This window comes from Herpailurus yagouaroundi, unplaced genomic scaffold (assembly GCF_014898765.1).
Source record: "Herpailurus yagouaroundi ecotype Mexico unplaced genomic scaffold, PumYag 159, whole genome shotgun sequence".
Taxonomy (NCBI): Eukaryota; Metazoa; Chordata; class Mammalia; order Carnivora; family Felidae; genus Herpailurus; species Herpailurus yagouaroundi.
Window position 1 is genome coordinate 70,594,655 of NW_024412400.1, and position 8,900 is coordinate 70,603,554.

The following is an 8,900-nucleotide window of genomic DNA, read 5'->3' on the forward strand; positions in this document are numbered from 1 at the left end:
CAAATGTGTTTAGAAAGGGAGTTATATTTATTTCTACATGTATTCATTAGCTCATACATTCGTGCACTTGTTATTTGAACTTTCTACTATAACAATATCCAGGTAGGGAAAATGCCTTCTATTTATTTATTTATAAAGTGTATTGCACGTTTCCTGTTATAATAGTAGTGTATATCCACTATCAATAAACAATCAACAAAGACAGATGAGGAGAGAGAATGAGACAGAGACAGAGAGACAGAGACAGAGAAGGACAGACAGTATACTAACACTTTTTATTTTCCTTTGTGGAATCACATTGTTCCTTTTTGGGAGAAGACTACACTTTCAGTTGTTTTGGTCACCCCCCTTTATGTATATATAATATCATTTTGTATGGAAGTGATGATTTTATTTTGTTAATATTTTCCTGAAGACCATTTAAGTTTAAAAAAAATTTTTGCCACTATAAATGTTATTATATAAAAATATTTTTATGCTTCCATGATTTTCTCCAAAATTCTCTAATATGAAAATAGGCTGTACCCAATTTACTATTTTCAGTCAAAAGTGTTATCTTTTCTTTTACAGTTCTTCATTTGAATATTCACTTGGAAATAACTTTCCTTCCTAAATAATCATATGTGTTTTCTTTAGTATATATTATTTACTTGTTTTATATTTAATATGTGTAAGAGAATGAATACTATAGTGAATATTCGTGTTATTTCTACATAAACCATTTCACAGGACATATGGAAAAGATTTCAAATCTAGTTATATGGAGGAAAAGATTCTGAGCATCTGAGGCATTCAAAGAATGCCACTTAAGCATTTAGTTTGCAAGCAGGAAAGCAGAAGAACACAATATGATTGTATCTCTCTTGTACTGCTTCTCAGTAAAATCTCTCTTCCCGCATATCCTTATGTAAATATCTTATTACTCAAGGCAGAATGTATTAAAAAATGCATTTTTCAATTTAATTCATTCCTTACAGTGCCAGGTGGGAAGCTGATTCTTTGTTTTAATGTGATACTTTGCAATAGAGCTTTTTGCAATGATGGAAATGTTCTATATTTGCACTGTTCAATATGGTGGCCACTGGCTACATGTGGCTACTGAACATGTGAAATGTAGTTACCACAACTGAGGAAGTGGATAATTGTATGTAATTTAAATTGTGGCCAATGGCTCTCTTATTGAACAATACAGCTTTGGTAGTTTTGCCATTATTTAAAGTATGACAATAGTTTGTTAAACATTGTAGATGTTTACCCAGTTATTCAAGTTCATTTCATTAAAGAATAAGTATTAGATGGTGAGAAACTAATAGTCTTGGAATAAAATAATAAGAAGAAAGATAAAGCCTACTTGTGCACTGAAAGACATTTTTTGCGTTTTCTTTCAGAGAAGAAGATTGAAAGTTTCAATAAAGAAAGGTGATGATAATGTCTTCCTGGAACCCTTGGCTAAGATGGATTGGCAAAGAATAAAATGATCTAGGTTCTAAAATTTGGCTTTGATACTAACCACCTATTGAGTAAGTGACTTTTGGTGTCTTAGTTACTTGATATTCATGACAAAGGGTTTGGAATAAATAATTTTCTTTGTTCTTACTGTGGATAAATTGTATGAATTTATTCTGTTTTATATTTGGAATCAAATACTACATTTTCCCTCATATCTCAGTAATGTGTTTAAGTACCCAGTGCCAGATGCCTTGTTAGTGCTCAATAAGTATTGGTTGAATGAATGGCCATACTTAGCTGTCTACTTGAATCAATAGCTGCTTTCACCATCCATCCTTGTAGCTTGCTATTTTCTACACTCAGACTGGGCAAGATTTTTAAACATGGATGGTTTCGATGCAGGAGAAATCCATTGCTACAGACTGGTAGAGGATCATTGGCATACCTCTTTGGCCAAGGTGAAGTCCTTCTCAGCCAAGATTGTGCAGCTGTTAAAGGAGTAGACAGAGGCCTTCTTCTGTGACTTCCAGGATGAGAAGGCCATGGTTGAACCGAAGACCATTACCCACCGGGTCACACAGTGTGATGAGGAGAATGGCACAGTGAAGAAGGCTATTTCCCAAATGACACAGAGCCTGCTGCTGTAGCTGGCTGCCCAGAGCCAGCTTCAGGAGCTGTGGGAAAAGCTTCACTCACCAGCCATGGACAAAGGGTCTTTCCTCAAGGCTAAGCCGCCAGCCACTCAGAAGGACATCCTGGGTGTCCCTGGGACATCCTGGGACACCCTGGTGCTGGCCCAGCAGCTGACTCATATTGAGCTGGAGAGGATCAATAGCATTCACCCTGAGGATCTGATGCAGATCGTCAGCCACATGAACTCTCGGGACAAGCACCGGTGCCAAGGGGACCTGACCAAGACCTATAGCCTGGAGGCCTGTGACAATGGTTCAACTGCCTTAGCATGCTAGTGGCCACTGAGGTGTGCCAGGTGGTGAGGAAGAAGCACTGGACCCACATGCTAGAGTTCTTTCTTGCTGTGGCCCAGAAGCACTTTAATATCGGGAATTTCAACTCCATGATGGCCATCATCTCTGGCATGAAACTCAGTCCTGTGGCAAGGCTTAAGAAAACATGGTCCAAAGTCAAGATGGCCAAGTTTGACATCTTGGAGCACCACATGGACCCATCCAGCAACTTCTGCAACTACTGCACGGCCGTGCAGGGGGCCACACAAAGGCCCCAGATGGCCAAAAACAGCAGAGAGAAGATTGTTATCCCTGTATTCAACCTTTTCGTTAAGGACATTTACTTCCTGCACAAAATCCATACCAATCACTTGCCCAATGGGCATGTTAACTTCAGGGAATTTAGGGAAATCTCCAGACAAATCCATGAGTTCATGACATGGACTCAGGTAGATTGTCCCTTCGAGAAGGACAAGAAGATTCAGAACTACCTGCTCACGGCACCCATCTGGAGCGAGGAAGCTCTCTTCATCATCTCCTTTGAAAGTGAAGGTCCTGAAAACCACATCAAGAAGGATAGCTGGAAGACTCTTAGGATGACTCTCCTTAACAGAGCCTGAAGGCATGGATGCAGCCTGCAGATGCTGGATGAAGTACACACATGCACTGAGTTTTAATCTTGATTAAAGAGGTTGAGATGAGGAGGCCTTACTGGTTGCGGTCCATTCTGTATATGACTTTTATGGAAAAAAAAAGGTAATTATTTCATGCATTAAAAAAAACAGTTTCTACTAAACCTTCGCTAAAAGCTTCTACTTCCAGAGATAGACAAGGAAGTGTGAGGTTCCAGAACTTGACTGACCTTCATAAAGGAAACTCCTCAGGATACTCCTAAAGGCCTGAATAAAGTACACTGAGGTGATGATGGGAAGGCTGGAGAAGGGCCAGAATGCAATGAAGGCTTAACTTCCTGATACTTATCATATATAACTTCTCTGAAAAGGAGTTTCCATACCTCAGCCATACTGACTACTCTGATTACTCAAGTCCAGAATAATTAAACTCTCCTTCTTTTATATTTTGATATATCATATATTTTACTTGTTAGATATTTAATGTTACCTTCTTTGGGACATAGTTTTTAATGTGATGATGTATTTTTAATGCAATGAGACTGTTAACTTCAGTAAGGACAAAGGCACAAATCTTATCCCTGGCACACGATTTTCTGTATCTCACAAACCTCATTCCAGTGTAATCTATTCTTCCCCACCTGAGATCAAACATATGGGAAGAAACTGTCTAAACAGGAAAGCATTGTACAGGCATTATTAGTTGTTATTATGGTAGGAATTGATATTGTAGGTAGTTTAATATTTACTGTTTTTTCTGTTACCTACTCTCATCTGGAAACTTGGTTAACATTTTTCAGAGCTCACTATAGATACCCTGAAATCTTCCCAGAATTTCTAGGATTTCAATCCTATAAGAATGTCTAAGGAAAATTCATTATGCTCTTCCCTGAGAAGAGATAATATTAAAAATTAATGACCATTTCAGTCCTCTCGGATGTAATATAATTCAGGGTAGGGGAGGAGGTCTGTCACTATCCTTTTCAAGGGCAATTCACAACAACAATTTGAGTGATAAATCCCTGAAGCTTGATGTTCTTCCCATTGTAGAATGTGAGTGTTGACAGTGTCTTCTTTTAAAAGTAGCAATATTTCATTTTAAATTAGTGCACCTGGTTGAGAAAAAAAAGGGTCAGTGTAGTAAGAGCTATATAGATACTCATATCTTTTATTCCCATGAATTTCACAACTAAAACTATATCTTAAAGAAATAGCTCAATAGAAATAAAAATCTAAGGGAATGAATACCTTACTTATGCCTAATCAATGATGAAAAGAATTTGGAAACCGTTTAAATTAAATTAAAGAAATTAACGTATACTACCAAGAAAAAGCATTACAAAGATGTTAACTTTTAACATTTTAGAGCCTATATGCATAAATGTTCATGCCATAATGTCAAGTGGAAAAACAATAGAGTGAATATTTTTACTTAAGTATATGAGATGTTTATATATGTATGGGCACTAACATTCCACAAATAGAGTTGTTTCTTTGGGTAGAAGGTTTCTATTATGTAAAAAACACAACTTTGGGATTAGAGCTAGGTTTGAAAAACTCTGCTCCAAACTGACAGTGGCAAATTATGAAACTTTCCAAATATTAGTTATTTTTTCCTTATTAATGTGTGTGTGTGTGTGTGTGTGTGTGTGTGTGTGTGTGTGTGTGAAAACTAAATAAGAAAATCCACTTAAAGAGCACAGGACATAGTAGGAGCTCAATACCATTATTTCTCTTTACTAAATACCTGAGACTTCCTTAGGATGACAAATTTACTCAAATTGGTGTTTGTAGAAATTTCAATATTCTTGTTTTTGACTCAAATAAGAATTTTTAGAAGGCAATTAGAAATTAAGGATTAACATGGTAGCTCTTCTATAATTGGTAATCTTTATATTTCAATGGATTTCAGAAGGATATTAAATATCCTGAGTTGGAGGTCAATTTTTATATGCAATTGAAAATATAAAGCTCAGAATGGTATATTAATTTGTGATAACTAGTTTTATGTGTCAACTTGACTGGCCACAGGGTGCCCAGATTAAACATTATATCTGGCTGTGTCTGTGAGGGCATATCCAGATGAGATTAGTATTTGAATCAATGGACTTAGCAAAGTGAATTGCCCTTCTCAACATAGGTGGGCATCATCCAATCCCTGGAGGGCCTGGATAGAGAAAACGCTTGAGGAAGGAGGAATTCTTCCCCTTTTCATACCTGTTTCCTGCCTTACTGTTTGAAGTGGAATATCTCATCTCATCTCATCTCATCTCATCTCCTCTCAATTCATCTTCTCTGGCCCTTAGACTAGGATTTACAACATATGCTCTCCTGGTTCTCAGGGAGTTGGACTCAGACCATCAGGTTTCTTGGATCTCCAGTTTGCAGATGGCAGATCATAGGACTTCTCAGCCTTGAAAATTACATGAGCCAATTCCTCATAATAAATCTCTCTCTCTTTTGATAGATGATAAAATTTTATAGATAGATATAATAGATATGTCTATTATTAGATAAATAGATGGGTAGATATAGCCTATGACTTTTGTTTCTTTGAAGAACATAGACTAATACAATTTTGGTACCAAGAGTATGGAATTGTTTCTCTAATCTAATTAGGTTTAAAGATGCTAATGACTCTCTTTCCAGTATGGAGAGAGCACTTATAATCCACAGTGTAAACTGTTTATAGAGATATGCAAAACATCTGCATAAATCACTTATTTATAAGAAACAAGGGGCTAGGTGACATAGTATATGGAACTTCTGAACATTTTTGAAAAATTAATGAATATAATGACATTGACTGATTGCTCCCAATATTATTGATAGAGTAGCAAAAGAAAAGGAGGAGTTCGGAGATTTAAATTCCCAGCTCAATGGGGCGCCTGGGTGGCACAGTCGGTTAAGCGTCCGACTTCAGCCAGGTCACAATCTCGCGGTCCATGAGTTCGAGCCCTGCATCAGGCTCTGGGCTGATGGCTCGGAGCCTGGAGCCTGTTTCCGATTCTGTGTCTCCCTCTCTCTCTGCTCCTCCCCCGTTCATGCTCTGTCTCTGTCCCAAAAATAAATAAACGTTGAAAAAAAAAATAAAAAAAAAAAATAAATTCCCAGCTCAAGCTCTTCACAAATGACCTAAGAGCTACTATGCATTCCTGGAAAGACCCTTATCACCTGTAGCTACAGAGCTGAAGCTGCTAAAAACCAAATGTAGAACCTCATCCTGTGACTTGTTAAATTACAATGCAACTTGAACTCCCAGCCTCACAGGGTGTCTACTATTAAAGTGAGGACATTGAATGGGCAAGAATGGGATCATAAGCTGGGATGAGGTTGTGTGAAGATTCTGCTGAAGCTGAGGACATTGAGTCTCTAAATTCTGGTAATTCTTCCTTACCAGTGGAGGAAGTCTCCACATCTCCAGCAGAGTGGGCCTCCTCACCCCCTCACTCCTCACAGTGGCATTCCCACCTCTAGTGGTACTGGCCTTGTCATCCACAGTGGTGTTGGTCTTTCCACCCCTGACTGACCAGATTAACCCTACATTCCCTGGGAAAACTGTAATGGCTTCCCTTAAGGTATTTGACATGCATGACAATGCTGAATCTCCTCAGAATCCATCCAACCACCCCTCTTTGCTTCTAGACCTATAACTAGATTCAAGTACCAGCAGGTCCCAAAGATGAGGTATTCTGTGTGACCAATGAGAAGGTGTATTACATCTGGCTAACTTTTCTAATTTATGTAGACAGAAATCTAGGGGACTTGTGGGAATAGATACTAAAGATGTAGGACAATGGTGGAAGGAACAGAAAGTGGGATCAAGCTATATTTATTGACACAGGTTCATAAAGCAGATTATGCATTTAATGTTGTAATTCAGGGAGTTTAGAAAGGACTCTAATAGTTTCTTTGGTTGGTTGGCTGAAACACGGATCAAGAGATGACCCCGTGAGTGAGTGGAAATACCAGACATGCTTTGTAGAGGAAGGGATCCAAAGGCTTAGGGACATTACAGTGTTAGAGAGTAGACTTACCATTTAAGAGTGACTTACTGAAATTAGGAGGGTCCAGAAGACATACATTTCAGCAGGACTGTGAGGAATAAATCTGTAAGGGGAGCCTTGGTGTCCTTGAAAATCTCTGTGATTAGTCTTCTCTGTACACCAGACCTCACAGTGGGCACTGCAGTCACTGAATTGGGAAACCTCAATGCAAGGTCATTAACTAGATCCCAGGGTGGAAAGGGCCAAGTGGTGGTACTCAACCATCACAGGCAAGGTAGGTGTGGTTAATATAATGGACACCAGAGTCAAAGCAGCAATCAGAATATTCTGACTCACACAGACCTATGGTACTGGCTAATTGATCATGATGTCTCTAGAAATGAAATAGCTAGAAAGCCTGCTAAATTCTTACTTGATCTGTACAAGTGGAAAAGTTCTAGGTCAAGTAAACAAGTCTAACCTGAGTCATAAGAACAGAAAGCCGTGTCCCTTCAATCAGTTCCCGGACATGAGCCAGTTTCCACACCCAGAAAAATTTGAATGAAGGGGAAGCTGGATCCCCTTGAGGTATGACTTCAGTACACTACTGAAAAGGTATACTACTAATATTTCTCTCAGCCATCCCCAAAAGGAACTATGGCCTTTTACCAGGGTAACACTCTGGTAACCCTCTGAAAGGAAATAATCAGACATTTGGGGATTATTGGACAAAGGCTCTGAACTAACACTAATTCCAGGAGACTCTAAGCCATTATTGTGGCCCCACCAGTCAGAGATGGAGCTTTTGGATATCAGATGATCAGTGGAATTTTAGCACAGGTCTATCTTACAGTAGTGGATCCCTGAATCTATCTTGTGATATTTCCCCAGTTCTAGAATGCATAGTTGGAACAGACATACTGAAAAGCTGGCAGAAACCCCACATTGGTTCCCTGACCTATAGAATAAAGACTATCATGGTGAAAAAGGACAAGGGGAAGCCACTAGAACTGTCCTTCCCTAGCAAAATAGTAAATTAAAAGCAATACCATGTTCCTGGAGGGATTGCAAAAGGTTAGTGCCACCATTAAGGATTTGAAGGATGCAGGGCTGGTGTTTCCCACCACATCTCCCTTCAACTCTCCCATTTTGCAGAAGACATGCACAAGACAGGCAGATTGTGGAGAATGACCAGTGGGTTATTGAAATTTAACCAATTGGTGGCTCTGATTGCAGCTGCTTTAGCCAGATGTAGTTTTATTGCTTAAAGAAATTAACACATTCCCTGATACCTAATAGATAGCGATTAATCTGGCAAATGTCTTTTTCTCCATCTCTGTCCATAATGTCTGCCAAAAGCAGTTTTTGTTTTTTTTTTCAGTTGGTAAATCCAGCAATACTCTGTACTATCTCAGGGGTACATCAACTCTTCACTCTCCTGGTGTCATAATTTAGTTTGCAGGGATCTTGATCTATTTTCCCTTCCGAAAGATATCACCCCCCAGTCCATTACATGGATGATAGCATACTGATTGGGCCTAGTGAGCAAGAGGTAGCAAGTACTGTAACCTTGTTGTAAGACATTTTTTGTCAGAGGGTATGAAATAAATCTAACTAAAATTCATGGGCCTTTAATATCAGTGAAACTTCTAAGGTCCAGTGGTGTGGGGCATGTAGAGATATTCCTTCCAAGGTGAAAGGTAAGTTTTTGCATCAGACCCTTTTACCACCCCAAAACAAGCATGTAACCTATAGTGCCTCTCTGGATTTTGGAGGGAATTAACAGGTTGGCTCAGCTGACTGATTCTGACTACCAAAAAGAGATTGGACTGCTATTCCACAACAGTGATAAGGAAGAGTATGTCCGG

The 8,900-nt window shown here is 38.9% G+C and overlaps 1 pseudogene; it reads left to right on the top strand.

The window, feature by feature from the left end:
• The first annotated feature begins 1,832 nt into the window (after window positions 1-1,832).
• On the top strand, window positions 1,833-3,090 carry LOC121034224 (ras-GEF domain-containing family member 1A-like; annotated as a pseudogene).
• Window positions 3,091-8,900: the final 5,810 nt, after the last annotated feature.